This window comes from Engystomops pustulosus, chromosome 11 (genome assembly GCF_040894005.1).
Source record: "Engystomops pustulosus chromosome 11, aEngPut4.maternal, whole genome shotgun sequence".
Classification (NCBI taxonomy): domain Eukaryota; kingdom Metazoa; phylum Chordata; class Amphibia; order Anura; family Leptodactylidae; genus Engystomops; species Engystomops pustulosus.
In genome coordinates this window covers 23,343,081-23,358,560 of record NC_092421.1, presented here as the reverse complement: position 1 = coordinate 23,358,560, position 15,480 = coordinate 23,343,081, and the positions used below count along the sequence as shown (strand labels likewise).

The window sequence follows — 15,480 nt, the reverse complement described above, 5'->3', positions numbered from 1 at the left end:
ATCTGTCAGGTGCTGAGTAACTTTGAGGAGTCAACACAGATGGTCAGTGGCGATGCCACCATCATCAGCCTCACCATCCCGATCTTGGCCTGTTTAAAAACTCTCTGGTCAGCATGAAGTCGGAAGCTTTGCGCTCGTCACAAGAGACGGGGGAAGAAGATTCCCTTGTTGATAGCCAAAGCACCCTTAGGTCTGTTTCTCAGCGCATATCGGAGGAGGTGGAGGAGGATGAGGAGGAAGAGGAGGAGAATGTTGGCGAGACAGAAGAGGGGACCATTGTTCAGTCCTTCACTGTTCAGCGTGTATGGGCAGAAGAAGAGGAGTTGGAGGAGTTGGAGGAGGAGGAAATGGGCAGTCAGGCCAGTGAGGGGAGTGAATTCTTGCGCATTGGGACTCTGGCGCATATGGCAGATTTCATGCTAGGCTGCATATCCCGTGACCCTCGCGTTCAAAGAATTTATTCCAGCACCAATTACTGGGTATTCACTCTCCTGGACCCACGGTACAAGCAAAATCTTTCCACTCTCATCCCTGGAGAGGAAAGGAGTGTGAGAATGCATGAATACCAGCAGGCCCTGGTGCACAAGCTGAAACAGTATTTCCCTTCTGACAGCGCTAGCGGCAGAGGGCGTACTTCTGCGGGACAAGTAGCGAGGGAGAGTAGGCGAGCAGGCAGCTTGACCAGCACTGGCAGGGGTACACTTTACAAGGCCTTTGCCAGTTTTATGTCACCCCAGCAAGACACTGTCACCTGTCCCCAGTCTCGGCAGTAGGGCTGATCTTTACAGAAAGATGGTGAGGGAGTACGTAGCTGACCATACCATCGTCCTAAATGATCACACAGCTCCCTACAACTACTGGGTTTCAAAGCTGGACATGTGGCATGAACTGGCGCTGTACGCCTTGGAGGTTCTTGCCTGCCCTGCCGCTAGCGTGTTGTCCGAGCGGGTTTACAGTGCAGCTGGTGGCATCATCACCGATAAGCATACACGCCTGTCGACTGACAGCGCTGACAGGCTGACGCTTATCAAGATGAATTAAGACTGGATTTCTCAGGATTTCCATTCTCCACCAGGTGAAAGAAGCTCAACCTGAATAATGTATACACTCCTCCTCCTCATTGTCCTCCTTCTCCTCCTCTTTGTACATTAAAGCAGAGGAAACTGGCTATTTTTTGCCAGGGCCAACTGGCTCTTGCTATAGTACTCTATGTATTTAATTTTTCTGGAGGGCCACCTACCCTGTCCTCTGTTTTAAACAATTTTTGGGAGTGCCACATACAGGCACTCAATCTATTTAATTTTTCTGGAGGACCACCTACCTGCTCCTCTGGTTTGAAAACTTTTTTGGACTGCCACATACAGGCACTATCCAAATTAAATTGTCTCCATAGCAGCCTCCACACGTCATCGCCATAGCTGCCTCCAAAAGTCGTCCATATAGCTGCCTCCATACATCGTCCCCTTATCAAACGAACTGTGTCAGGCAGAATTTTGGGTTGTTTTCATGGCTTCCACATCAAACTTGTTAACTTTGTCGCCACCCTGCTGTGTAATCCACAAAATATACTGGCAAACTTTTATCATTTACCGATATTATTTCAGCGCTTCTTGCGCATCTGTTTACATTCCCCTCACCCGCCATAACCCAAACTTATAAGAACACTACTACACTTGATCTTATACAAAAGGTTCTTAGAAGTGCTGTTTGGGGAGTAGCCGAGAGACAGGGGCTTGGATAGGCGAAAGCTCGCCTGGCTCCGGAGTGCCAGCTCCATCCCAAGATCCAACTAACATAGTTTTAACTGCAGCACCTTTAATCTACTACTAGTTCACTGCCTCCATACATCTTCCCCTTATCAAACGAGCTGTGTCAGGAAGAATTTTCAGGTGTTTCACCAGATACATAGCGGAACTCGGCCCATCTGTCGCCGCCATGCTGGAGACCTGAAGTTGCAATCATAGCAGCGCAATATGGATGCCCCATACTGTCGCTCTTAATCATGGAACCATTTCCGAAAAAACAATTTAAAAAAACCACTATGCTATTCCATTATTCCTAGGTGAAATATTCAAACGACCCGGCCTGCTTTGAAAATTATAATTTTTTCAAAGTAAACGCTTCTGGCCCCCAGGCCCATTTTGGGTGGGGAGGAGCCGAGAGACAGGGGCTTGGACAGGCTAAAGTTTGCCTGGCAGCGGACCGCCAGCTCCATCCCAAGATTAGGCAGCCTCAGATGCATCCATGCACGCTGCCCCTGCTGTTTCCTGTCCATTTTGCCTCCACGATCCTCCACAGCGTCCACCAATGTCTCCATGCGCAACTTTCAACTCTCTATACCCCAGACGCTGGAGCACGAGAGGATATGCAGCACATCATCCCCTTATCAAACGAGCTGTGTCAGGCAGAATTTTCAGGTGTTTCACCAGATACATAGTGGAACTCGGCCCATCTGTCACCATGCTGGAGACCTGAAGTTTCAATCATAGAAGCAATATGGATGCCCCAGTAGTCACTCTTAATCATAGAAATCGTCTCTATGGCTGCCTCCACATGTCGTCCCTTTATCAAACGAGCTGTGTCAGGCTCATTTTTCGGGTGTTTCACCAGATACGTTATGGAACTTGGTCACTATGTCGCCACCATGCTGTGTTATCGACTAAATATACCGTCAACCTTTTGTTCACATAGGAAATCATTTCAGCGCTTCTTGCTCACCTCCTTTGGTGAAACCTGAGTCCATTTAGGGTATGTCGCCATGACACTCTCTAGCCTGCCACTGCTGCCGCTGCCTCTGCATGCCGTCCCCTGTAGTGTCAGGGTCAATGTATGTTTTAGAGGCTATCTAGCCTCATTCGGTCACTCTGTCATGGCCATGCTGTTGCCCATAATTTTGGCATAATGGTGCGATTAAGCAGCCTCAGAGGCATCCATGCATGCTGCCCCTGCTGTTTCCTGTCCATTTCCGTGGTGTTTCCATCCTTTTCTGAGGTCCCCAGGTGTTTGGCCAAGCTTCCCTGTGCAGAGCCTTGGTCCCCTTGAAAAATGCTCAAGTCTCCCATTGACTTCAATGGGGCTCGTTATTCGAGACGAGCACTCGAGCATCGGGAAAAGTTCGTCTCGAATAACGGGTACCCGAGCATTTTAGTGCTCGCTCATCTCTAGAAATAATTCATTGTGGGGGGACAGAATATAAAATAAATTATTGTGGTGGGACAAAATATTAAATTATTCAATGTAGGGGAACAGAACGAAATTCATTGTGGGGGAAAGAATATGAAATAATTAATTCTTTATTTACGCAAAGCATGACAAAATGGTCCCTGTCCCCAATGGGGCTCACAATGGAACTTGAACCCAGGACTCCAGTGCTGCAAGGCAGAAGAGCTACCCACTCAGCCACCATGCTGCGTATAACATGAAATAATTCATTGTAGGGGACAGAATATGCAAAAAAATGTATTGTGGGGGGACCGAATATGAAATAATTAGTTGGGTGGTACAAAATCTGAAATAAATCATTGTGGGGGACAAAATAGGAAATAAATAATTCATTTTGGGGACAGAATAAGCAATAATTAATTGTGGAGAGACAAAATCTGAAATAAGTCATTGTAGGGGACAGAATATGACATGAAGTATATATACGGGACAGTCTGGGCTGGCGGTATACTACTGTGGGCAAGCTGGGCTGGCTGTATACTACATGGGGGCTGGCTGGGCTGGCTGTATACTACTGGGGGCAAGCTGGGCTGGCTGTTTACTACATGGGGCAGGCTGGGCTGGCTGTATACTACTGGGGGCAAGCTGGGCTGGCTGTATACTACATAAGCGCTGGCTGGGCTGGCTGTATACTACACTAGGCAGGCTGGGCTGGCTGTATACTACCGGGGGCTGGCTGGGCTGGCTGCATACTACACGGGGCAGGCTGCGCTGGCTGTATACTACTAAGGGCAAGCTGGGCTGGCTGTATACTACATGGGGACTGGCTAGTCTGGCTGTATACTACTGGGGGCAAGCTGGGCTGGCTGTGTACTACATGGGGGCTGGCTGGGCTGGCTGTATACTGCACGGGGCAGGCTGGGCTGGCTGTATACTACTGGGGCAAGCTGGGCTGGCTGTATACTACATGGGGCAGGCTGGGCAGGCTGTATACTACCGGGGGCAGGCTGGGCTGGCTGTATACTACACGGGGCCGGCTGGTCTGGCTGTATACTACTTGGGGCAGGCTGGGCTGGCTGTATACTACTGGGGGCAAGCTGGACTTGCTTTATACTACATGGGGACAGTCTGGGCAGGCTGTATACTACTCGGGGCAGGCTGGGCTGGCTGTATACTACCGGGGGCAAGCTGGGCTGGCTGTATACTACTGGGGGCAGTCTGGGCTTGCTGTATACTATGGGCTGTATACTGGCTGTATACTACACGGGGCAGGCTGGGCTGGCTGTATACTACATGGGGCAGGCTGGGCTGTCTGTATACTACACGGGGCAGGCTGGGCTGTCTGTATACTACTGGGGGCAGGCTGGGCTTGCTGTATACTACTGGGGGCAAGCTGTGCTGGCTGTATACTACATGGAAGCAGGCTAGGATGGCTGTATACTACATGGGGGCAGGCTGGGCTGGCTGTATACTACTGGGGGCAGGCTGGGCTTGCTGAATACTACTGGGGGCAAGCTGGGCTGGCTGTATACTATGCTGCCCACTCAGCCACCATGCAGCCCATAATAATAAAATAATTCATTGTAGGAGGAGAGAATATGGAATAAATCATAGTAGGGGAAAGAATTTGAAATAATTCATTTTTGTGTTCAGAATATGATATAATTCATTGTGGGGGGACAGCATATGAAATAATTCATTGTGGGGGACAGAATATGAAATAATTCATTGTGGGGGACAGAATGTGAAATACTTCATTTTGTGGGGACAAAATATGAATAAGGTCAATGTGGGGGGACAGAATCTAAATATAATTCATTGTGGGGGGACCTATCAGTATGTTTTGAAGTGTGGGAGGAAACCCATGCAAACACGGAGAGAGCATACAAACTCATTGCTGATGTTGACCTGAGTGGGACTTAAACCCAGGCCTCCAGTGCTGCAAGGCAGAAGTCCTACCCACTCAGCCACCATGCTGCCTATAACATGAAATAGTTCATTGTGGGGGACAGAATATGAAATACAGGCAGTCCCCGGGTTACGTACAAGATAGGGTCCGGAGGTTTGTTCTTAAGTTGAATTTGTATGTAAGTCGAAACTGTATATTTTATAATTGTAGATCCAGACAAAATTAATTTTGGCCCCAGTGACATTTGGAGTTTAAACATTTTTTGCTGTAATTGGACCAAGGATTATCACTAAAGCTTCATTACAGACACCTTACAGCTGATCATTGCAGTCTGGGACTATAGTAACATCCAGAGAGCTTCACCAGAGGTCAGAGGGGTCTGTCTGTAACTATGGGTTGTCTGTAAGTCGGGTGTCCTTAAGTAGGGGACCGCCTGTAATTCATTGTGGGGGACAATATATGAAAATAAAAATTGTAACGGGGACAGAATATGAAATAGTTCATTGTGGGGTGGACAGAATATGAAATATTTAATTGTAGGGAACAGAATAAAATAATTAATTGTGGGGGGGGGGGGCAGAAAATAAAATAATTCATTGTGGGGGACAAAATATTCAATAGTTCATTTTCTGGTGACAGAATATGAAATAGTTCATTGTGGGGAGACAGAATATGAAATAATTCATTGAAGGGGTCAGAATATGATATAATTCTGGTGGCTGGTGGATATATACTACAGGGAACTGGTGGCTATTTACTAGAAGGGGCTGGTGGCTATATACTACAGGAGGCTGTCTGTAAACTACAGGGGTCTGGTGGCTATATACTACTGGGGGCTGGCTGCATACTACAGGGGTCTGGTGGCTATATACTACAGGGGGCTGGCTGCATACTACAGGGGTCTGGTGGCTATATACAACAGGGGGATGGTGGCTATATACTACAGGGGCTGGTGGCTATATACTACAGGGGGCTGGTGGCTATATACTACAGGGGTTGGTGGCTATATACTACAGGGGGCTGGTGGCTATATACTACAGGGGGCTTTCTGTATACTACAGGGGGCTGGTGGCTATATACAACAGGGGGCTGGTGGCTATATACTACAGGGGGCTGCTGGCTATATACTACAGGGGCTGGTGGCTATACACAACAAGGGGCTGGTGGCAATTTACTACAGGGGGCTGTTAGTTATATACCACAGGGGGCTGATGGTTATATACCACTGGGGGCTGGCTGTATATACTACTGAGGGCTTGCTGGCTGTATTTACTACTGGGGGCTAGCTGTATATACAACTGTACCTAGGACCCCCATGCTTGTGATCACAGAGACCCCCACGATCAGCAACGTAATTGGTGGGGAAATCCCTTTAATACTTTAAATGGAAGGGCCCTTTTTTACATTGAGGCATTTACATGCACGCAGTGTACACATTATTAAATAAGAGGGCTCTGTATGGAAATTAATTTGAGAGGGGCTGTAGATAATATGCATAGTATATAAATTAGTCAGGGTTGCACTGTATATAAGGGGTGGGTTATATTAATAAAAGGACTCATTATATTATTGAGTCTGGAGTCACATGATGCATTTGCTTTGTGTTATGAAATGCTTTGAAAACGCATCGGCAAAAGGCATCATGTGCTTTGTACGTGGAAAAGTGTGGAGCATTATTATTCAGTACTTCATTATTGAAGTATTATTTATTATAATACAATCAATTTGGTGGAGGCATTATCAGGTAATATATCTAGTATAGATTCTAAATACATTCAATGGCCAGAGTCTGGCTTTCTTAATTGTGGGTGTGGCCAGTTGTATATTATTTAGTTGCAAATGACATTAGGTGACTGCAGTGGGAGAGATGTACTCCTGGGAGCTGGAAACATCTGGCGAATCTTGCGGCAGATGAACCATGCCTGGGAGAAGAAATAACGAAGTCCCTGAAAGCGCAGATCATCACCTGTAAGGAACAGGATGCTGCTAATGTCTATGTCACTGACTGATACTAATGTGTGAGAAAACATCAGCCTGTGTATGACGCTGTGTAGGATTGTCATCAATAATTGCTCATTTTGTCAGCATTTTCAAATCCGGCTCAGGCAGCAAATAGACTAGAATCAGCCGTGAGTATGATTGCTCACTGATCACTGCCGAAACACTAAGGGTGAAGACACACGTGGCGTTGTTGGGCCATTTTTGGGCCGTTTTTACTAAGTGCGTTTTCAGATCTAACAAACCGAATGCACAAAAAACGCATCCGTTTTTGTCCGTTTTTAATTGCGCAAACTGATGCGTTTTTTAGCTCATGCTTTTTTTCGATCTGAAAACGCATTTAGTAAAAACGGCCCAAAAACGGCCTGAAAACGTCACGTGTGTCTTCACCCTAAGTTAGTACGTTTTCAGATTGTAAAAAACGAATGTGTTGAAAAAATGTGTTTTTGACAGGTTTGACCAATTATCTTAATTGAAACTGGTCAAAAACGCATGCGTTTTTTACGATCTGAACGGCCCAAACGGCCCAAAAACGGCCTAAAAACGCCACGTGTCTTCACCCTCAGGGCGTGTTCACACGGTCCGCTAGGGGGTCACAGGGGCCGGAGGTTGGGGCGATCGCATATGCGTTTCCAGAGAAACGCATGCGATCGGGTTATTAATCGCATGCGTTTCCCGGGAAACGCATATGCGATCGGCCCGAGCCCCGCCCACTGTGCGCTAGCGTCGCGTTATGAATGCGACGATAGCGGAACGTGTGAACGCGCCCTCAGGCTCACGTGTCCCCACAGTGCCGCTCACCCCCACCCCTCTCCATAGAAAACCATTGGGCACGTCACATGTCCTATCTTTCTCCCGGCTACGGAATGGTACGGTGCCACATGTGCCGCTAGTGTTGCATTCCCTAACACAACATTAGCGCATGTGGGTGGGCTCCAGCCTGGTTGGATATGGAAATGCATGTAATCGGTAAGGGTGGTGGCACACATGGCGTTTTTAGGCTATTTTTGGACCGTTTTAAGTTGTGCATTTTCAGATTGTAAAAAACGCACGAGTTAAGAAAAAACGTGTGCATTTTTTTACGATCTGAAAACGCACAACTGAAAACAGCCCAAAAACGGCCTAAAAATGCCACGTGTGTCACCACCCTAACCAACTCCCAGTGTCTTTCATTTAAACAATTGATGCGTTTCACTTGTGACCACACCCTTATCTGGGAAATCTGGAGAACCATTATTATTTCCCTTGAGGAAGACTGACTTAATTGAAAAAACATTGTTGGGAGGGCCCCCAAGAGTTTGCACCCAGGGGCCCCCACCACCCTGGGCACAGAGGTACGCTGTATGGCAGCCTGACCCATTCGTGCAAAAAGTAAGAATAAATAAAACAAATAGGGAGCAAGATGAGCAAAACTGCACATAGAACATGGACACGGCACAAACGTAACAACAAATAACTTGAGCTGCTTGCCATTTTATTAAGTGGAAGATGCTGCTAGAAATTTCATTAAGTGGAGGCTGCTGCTGGACATATCATTGAATGGAGGCTGCTGCTGGGCATATCATTAAATGGAGGCTGCTGCTGGACATATCATTAAATGGAGGCTGCTGCTGGACATATCATTGAAAGGTGGCTGCTGCTGGACATATCATTAAATGGAGGCTGCTGCTGGACATATCATTGGATGGAGGCTGCTGCTGGACATATCATTGAATGGAGGCTCCTGCTGGACATATCATTAAATGGAGGCTCCTGTTGGACATATCATTAAATGGAGGCTGCTGCTGGACATATCATTAAATGGAGGCTGCTGCTGGACATATCATTAAATGGAGGCTGCTGGACATATCATTAAATGGAGGCTGCTGCTGGACATATCATTGGATAGAGGCTGCTGCTGGACATATCATTGAATGGAGGCTCCTGCTGGACATATCATTGGATGGAGGCTGCTGCTGGACATATCATTGAATGGAGGCTCCTGCTGGACATATCATTAAATGGAGGCTCCTGTTGGACATATCATTAAATGGAGGCTGCTGCTGGACATATCATTAAATGGAGGCTGCTGCTGGACATATCATTGGATGGAGTCTGCTGCTGGACATATCATTGAAAGGAGGCTCCTGCTGGACATATCATTAAATGGAGGCTGCTGCTGGACATATCATTGAATGGAGGCTCCTGCTGGACATATCATTGAATGGAGGCTCCTGCTGGACATATCATTAAATGGAGGCTGCTGCTGGACATATCATTGAATGGAGGCTCCTGCTGGACATATCATTGAATGGAGGCTCCTGCGGGACATATCATTAAATGGAGGCTGCTGATGGACATATTATTAAATGGAGGCTGCTGCTGGACATATCATTGAATGGAGGCTGCTGCTGGACATATCATTGAATGGAGGCTCCTGCTGGACATATCATTGAATGTAGGCTGCTGCTGGACATATCATTGAATGTAGGCTGCTGCTGGACATATCATTGAGGGGAGGCTGCTGCTAGACATATCATTAAATGGAGGCTGCTGCTGGACATATCATTAAATGGAGGCTTCTGCTGGACATATCATTAAATGGAGGCTGCTGCTGGACATAACATTAAATGGAGGCTGCTGCTGGACATATCATTAAATGGAGGCTTCTGCTGGACATATCATTAAATGGAGGCTGCTGCTGGACATATCATTGAATGTAGGCTGCTGCTGGACATATCATTGAGGGGAGGCTGCTGCTGGACATATCATTGAATGGAGGCTGCTGCTGGACATATCATTGAATGGAGGCTGCTGCTGGACATATCATTGAAAGGAGGCTGCTGCCAGTCATTTGGAGTGAAGGCTGCTGCTAGAAATTTCATTGAGTGGAGGCTGGTCATTTTATTTATTGTAGGCCGCTACTGGACATCTTACTATTGAGTGGAGGCTGCTGTGTTCAAAATACAATACAACAGCGTAGGAGAATTGCCTTACAAAACGCAATGTCAATGTGGCATTAACATTTGCATTTTATTGATGTATGTGTTAACATGATGTAAACGCACGTTAATATTGCACTAATATTAGTTATGAATCTTGTGTTAATAACTGTAATGTTCATCCGGCAAATCTCCTCAGCTTTTGTATTGCTCAATGCAAATGCCACATGTGAACAAAGCTTAACAGATTTTAACTAAATGAATGCCACTCTCAGCAGACATGTGGCTACAGCTGTTACTCTATTTTTAGAATGAATCAAAAGCGCTGCAAAAAAACAAAAATCACTAATAAAATGTGTTCAGCAGTGAAAGGGTGTTTGTGCACACAACTAGGGAGAGGGTGTGTCTCATCAATTAAGACCAATTAAGATCTTCAATGCCAGCAGGTTTGTTGGTATTTGTCATTCCTGGAGGTGATGAGGCCTGGTGTGCAGCAGACTGTGGAGGAGAGCAGCAGAGAGCGCCAATGAAATATGTAAGTGAGAGGTTTGCCTTATGTCTATTGAAAATGCAGATTTGTTGTGTTTGTTATTTGTATCTGCTTTTGTCTATGCTATTCACTTTTATTACAAGGCTGTATTAAATGTGGGATTATATTTTATAGAACCTGCATAATATACTACTCACCCCCTCATATAGGCTATAATCCGGGTTGGGCTTGGGAAACACATCACAAACACATCAGGCAAAACGCATGATTATTGATGATGGGTTCTGATTACTTTTTCCCATTGTGTTTGCATGTAATGTGTTTTTAATACCTAGTGCAAACACATAGTGAGTGCTGCATAAGGCTTTGTTCATATTGTGGGCCCTTTCTCCCTCTAAAAATGGATACCTCCATTTTCTTATTTCCCTCTCAAACTGGTGGCTTCCTCTTTCTCATCTCCCTTTCAAAATTGTAGATCTCTCTTTCTCAAATCCCTCTCAGACTGGTAGATCCCTCTCTCTCATCTCCCTCTCAGACTGGTAGATCCCTCTCTCTCATCTCCCTCTCAGACTGGTAGATCCCTCTCTCTCATCTCCCTCTCAGACTGGTAGATCCCCTCTCTCTCTCATCTCCCTCTCAGACTGGTAGATCCCCTCTCTCTCTCATCTCCCTCTCAGACTGGTAGATCCCCTCTCTCTCTCATCTCCCTCTCAGACTGGTAGATCCCTCTCTCTCATCTCCCTCTCAGACTGGTAGATCCCCTCTCTCTCTCATCTCCCTCTAAAGGGCGGTACCCTTCTCATATTGTTGCCCTCTGGTTGTCTCCCCAGTACACCGATCGGCCATTTGTATTAAATATTCTTATTAAAATTCCCTCTTTTATGAAAATCTCATTCATCTATAAAAATTTAGCAAGTTAAAAGAAATTGGCGGGAATTGTAACTTGTTATTAACTACCTGCATGTGGTTAAATGACTCTTCTCACCACATGGCAGGGGATAACCTTATGATCACATCCAATTCAGGCCACCACTCATCACAGGAACAAAGATCTTATTTCTTATCTGCACCTCTTTGCTTCAGAATGTATAGATTGTGTGCATGGACTTGTGTCCCACTTGGAGGAAACTGGACTAGAGGATAGCAAATAAATTCAATTATAGGAACAGAAAAATGCAACTTCTTTCTCCAAAATTTTTTTCCATGTTTGATCTTAAATCATGTTTCTTACTGCAGTTTGGTTGCATTCACTTCATTAGAGGGAGATCGCAGTATCCCACACAACCTGTGAACCGGTGTGGTGCTGTTTTTAAGTTCAATTAATGTACCCAAGTGTCTATTTTCTTATGTATTTTTTTTCTCCTTTTTTATAGAAACATTTGCCACTGCCTTATCACTGTGGACACAGTCTTTCACATTCAGCCTAAGTTGGGAGGAGCTACCATCAGACGGTAAGTGCTTGCCACGTGCCTCGTTGCATTGATCATTGATCATTGATCGTTGAGGGTGTCTTACTGCATCCAGTACTTTCTCGGTGGTGGTACTGGACGGGTAACTAAGCATCTACATGTCCACGCCAGCTGAACAATGTCTTGGTGGCACAAATCCTCCCTATTCCTAGCTGTTTTTGTCACACTCTTTACTGGAGTAATTGAGGGGTTATTCCTTTATTACCGTGATAAAAGTGGCGTCCTGTAGTGTAGTGTTAAGATTAGCAAGTGTAGATTAGTAAAGATCATTTGTAAAATGACTGGACACCGTACAACTCAATGTTGTAAAGTCGGCCCATCCTGCCTGACAGATATAGCTCTAGCTAATGTAGCATGGCTCGGCATTGATATTGAGGGGTATCTGTGTCGTACTGTGTGAAATTAGCTATAAAAACGAACTAAGTTCAAAATTGATGTGGTACAATACTGCATTGGTTACTGCCTCAGAGGTGGTAACTCTCCACTAGATTCCTAGGGCACTAGGACGATGTCCTGGTTCGGTCCTACTCTCCATCCCAGCTGTTCTTGTCACACTGTTATTGTGATGACTGAGGAGGTTATCGCTTTAATGTTGTGATAAAATATCTCTCCCTAGAAGTGGCCTTAGAACTAACCTAGTAAATTGGCATCTCACCATACGACTCCATGGTGAGCATGTCCGCCCATCTCCTCTGGCAGGTTAGTGGCTACTTTGATCATGACACGTTGCATTGATAATTGAGGGGTATCAGTGTAACGCCATGTGAAAATGGCTATTATGGCATGTAGTTACCTATGGTAACAATATGTTAGTGCAAAAACAATATTGATGCAATATATTTTTATGCTGCATTGATTAATAAGGATTTCCCCAGCCCAACAGAACAATGTTCTGGTGTGGTTCTCCTTCCACCTAGTGCAGTTCCCCGCTGTTTTTCATCACACTGCGTTACTGTGATAATTGAGAGGGGGTTATCACTTTAATGCCGCGATGAGAATGGCTGTACAGGTCAGATATTAGCAGTAGAGAGGGCTGGTAGGTCCCATAGTGACATGACGGCTCACCATACAACTCTATGGTGAACATGTCGACAGGTTAAATTTTGGAGAAAGAAGTTGCATTTTTCTGTTCCTATTATAGTATAAGCCCAAATATCATGCTTCAAGCCCTTGGCCACTGCTCATAGACAAAATGAGAAGCCCGCAGTCGCTGTAATCCCTTGCCACTTCACCATAGCCACATGGCCAGAGCCGCCATCAGCCATTGGCTGCTGCTAAAAGTTGCCCGCAGCTGGTGTCAATCACTGCTGCAACATAGTCACATGGCCCCCGGGGCAATTAATCCTTGGCCTCTGTTGCTGTTTGTGCTCATGCATTTGAAGCTATTTTTATGCCTGCTTCTAGAAAAAGCTAGAAGTACATTATTTTTTGCTTAAACCTTTGTAGTTGACTTTCATCAAGTCTCTGCTTTCATGTGTTGACATTTGTCAAATTATGGAAAGGTTTTTTGACCCCTCTCATCTTATTTGTTGTAGGTCTGGAAAGTTCACTTCATTGTGTATTGGACCCCAGAAGGGTTTTAAAGAACAGACTACCCTTCCCTCGTTATGGGTCTTATCCTTTTAGTGTTGGTGGGATGGTTGTGGAGGGAATCAGTGGAGGGCTGTTATTGGATATTTAGGCCTGGTGTCCAGTAGTAGTCTAAAGCTGGTTCCTGAGACTTCTATTTCATTTTCATTGAAAGGCGTAAAGGTTCATAATTCCCTCGTTATGGATCTTATCCTTTCAGTTTTGATGGGATGGTTGTGGACGGAATCAGTGGAGGGCTGTTATTGGATTCTTAGTCCTGTATTCAGTAGTAGTCTAAAGCTGGTTCCTGAGACTTCTATTTCATTTTTCATTGAAAGGAGTAAAGGTTCTTAATTCCCTCGTTATGGATCTTATCCTTTCAGTTTTGATGGGATGGTTGTGGACGGAATCAGTGGAGGGCTATTATTGGATATTTAGGCCTGTGTCCAGTAGTAGTCTAAAGCTGGTTCCTGAAACTTCTGTTTCATTAAAAGTCTAATGGATTAATGGATCTAATCCCTTTTAGTGTTGGTGAGATGGTCGTGGACGGTACTGGTGGAGGGCTATTATTTGGCGCATGTCATAATTAGGATCTTCTGATTACTCATTCTTATTACTTATTACTCTCATCTTGTTTTTTGTTGTAGGTCTGGAAAGTTCACTTCATTGTGTATTGGACCCCAGAAGGGTTTTAAAGAACAGTGTACCCTTCCGGGCAATGCTCATTTTATGTACATGGCATTAAACATTGCAAAAAAACTGGTAAGTTGGTAGTCTAAAGCTGGTTCCTGAGACTTCTATTTCATTTTCATTGAAAGGCGTAAAGGTTCATAATTCCCTCGTTATGGATCTAATCCTTTTAGTGTCGGTGGGATGGTCGTAGACGGAATCAGTGGAGGGCTATTATTGGATACTTAGACATGTGTACGGTAGTAGTCTAAAGCTGCTTCCTGAAACTTCTATTTTATTTTCATTGAAAGGCGTAAAGGTTCATTATTCCATCGTTATGGATCTAATCCTTTTAGTGTTGGTGGGATGGTTGTGGATGGAATCGGTGGAGGGCTATTATTGGATGCTTAGGCCTGGTGTCCAGTAGTAGTCTAAAGCTGGTTCCGGAAACTTCTATTTCATTTTCATTGAAAGGCGTAAAGGTTCATTATTCCATCGTTATGGATCTAATCCTTTTAGTGTTGATGGGATGGTTGTGGATGGAATCGGTGGAGGGCTATTATTGGATGCTTAGGCCTGGTGTCCAGTAGTAGTCTAAAGCTGGTTCCGGAAACTTCTATTTCATTTTCATTGAAAGGTGTAAAGGTTCATTATTCCCTCGTTATGGGATTAATCCTTTTAGTGTTGGTGGGATGGTTGTGGAGGGAATCAGTGGAGGGCTGTTATTGGATATTTAGGCCTGGTGTCCAGTAGTAGTCTAAAGCTGGTTCTTGAAATGTCTGTTTCATTTTCATTGAAAGTCTAATAGATTAATGGATCTAATCCTTTTAGTGTTGATGAGATGGTGGTGGACGGTATTGGTGGAGGGCTATTATTTGACGCATGTCATCTTCTTATTACAGATTTCGAGTGATTGGAGAAAGCTTAAGATGTGGATCTTCTGTGCAGTTATCGTCTGAAGAAGAATGTGTTCCATGAAGATGTGCTTCTACCATAATGACCATTTCATCAGTGATATTTGGAAAACATTATTTGAATTTGACTTGTTTTCTTTAAAATTTATTTGATTTCATTTCTTTTTTTTTTTTTTTTACTGCTGATTTCTACTGTTCTGTAAATAAAGATTTCCTTTCAAAGTAGTTTTGAATTCCACATTACGTCCATGTCACATGATCCTTACCACCCCAACATTTCATCCATGTCACGCTTCACCCCACATTTCTGATTGAGCCCCAACAGTACATCCATGTAACACTGCATCCCCCACTCAGGTCAACATCTGCAAAAAATGTT

The 15,480-nt window shown here is 44.9% G+C and overlaps 1 long non-coding RNA gene across 1 annotated transcript; it reads left to right on the top strand.

Annotated features, from left to right (window-relative positions):
* The first annotated feature begins 10,394 nt into the window (after positions 1-10,394).
* On the top strand, positions 10,395-15,275 carry LOC140105923 (uncharacterized). The gene is made up of 4 exons (XR_011850674.1): positions 10,395-10,525; positions 11,854-11,931; positions 14,166-14,280; positions 15,090-15,275. It is a non-coding gene; the product is annotated as an uncharacterized lncRNA (long non-coding RNA).
* The last annotated feature ends 205 nt before the right edge of the window (positions 15,276-15,480 follow it).